The sequence below is a fragment of the Pteropus vampyrus genome, unplaced genomic scaffold, assembly GCF_000151845.1.
Source record: "Pteropus vampyrus isolate Shadow unplaced genomic scaffold, Pvam_2.0 Scaffold118, whole genome shotgun sequence".
NCBI classification, from domain to species: domain Eukaryota; kingdom Metazoa; phylum Chordata; class Mammalia; order Chiroptera; family Pteropodidae; genus Pteropus; species Pteropus vampyrus.
In genome coordinates this window covers 124,674-125,453 of record NW_011888899.1, presented here as the reverse complement: position 1 = coordinate 125,453, position 780 = coordinate 124,674, and the positions used below count along the sequence as shown (strand labels likewise).

The window sequence follows — 780 nt, the reverse complement described above, 5'->3', positions numbered from 1 at the left end:
GGAGGCCAGAAGTCTGAAATCAAGGTGTCCGCAGGCCTGCGCTCCCTCCTAAGGGGAAGATCCAGCCTCCCAAACTCCCGAGGCCTCCTGCCTTGTGGATCCCTGGCTCACTGTCTCATAGCCATGGACCCCCGGTGGGGGGCAGGCACGGGGCCGACCTGGTAGGGGCGTTGGCTGGCCACGGGTGCTGCCGAAACTGTTAAGAATAGTCACAAAGAAACTACAGTCAGGGTAGTGGCCGCACGGGCTTGGTCGTAGGACAGGATAGAGTATGGATTCTTTTCCAATTGTGATGAATTATCACTGAGGGTTTTGAGCAAGCAGCAAATAATCTGGTTTGGACTTCACAAAAGTCTTCCTCGTTGAGGACTGCCAGATTCAGCAAACGAAAATATAGGATGCCCGTTAATTTTCAGTTTCAAACAAACTGCGAAGAAGTTTTTCTTTTTAAGCATAAGTGTGTCCCAAATATTACATGGGACATACTTATGCTGAACATTACTTATTATTTTTTTTTAAGGTGAGGCAACCCTTGGTTGACCTCACAGATCGCAAGGACCTTGTCAGCTTTCAATCCCTTATTTTTTTTATTTTTATTTTTTACTCCTACAGCACCTGGTCTTCCTGGGTGGTCTCCCTTCCAAGTACTAACCAGGCCCGACCCTGCTCAGCTTCCAAGATCAGGTGGGATCGGGCTTGTTCGGGGTGGCGTGGCCGAAGACTGAACATTATTTGTTTTTAATCAGAGATGCACATTCGACTGGTGTCCTGTCTTTTACG

General features: G+C 48.3%; 1 pseudogene; it reads right to left on the bottom strand.

The window, feature by feature from the left end:
* Nucleotides 1-603: 603 nt before the first annotated feature.
* LOC111743689 lies at nucleotides 604-722 on the bottom strand (annotated as a pseudogene).
* Nucleotides 723-780: the final 58 nt, after the last annotated feature.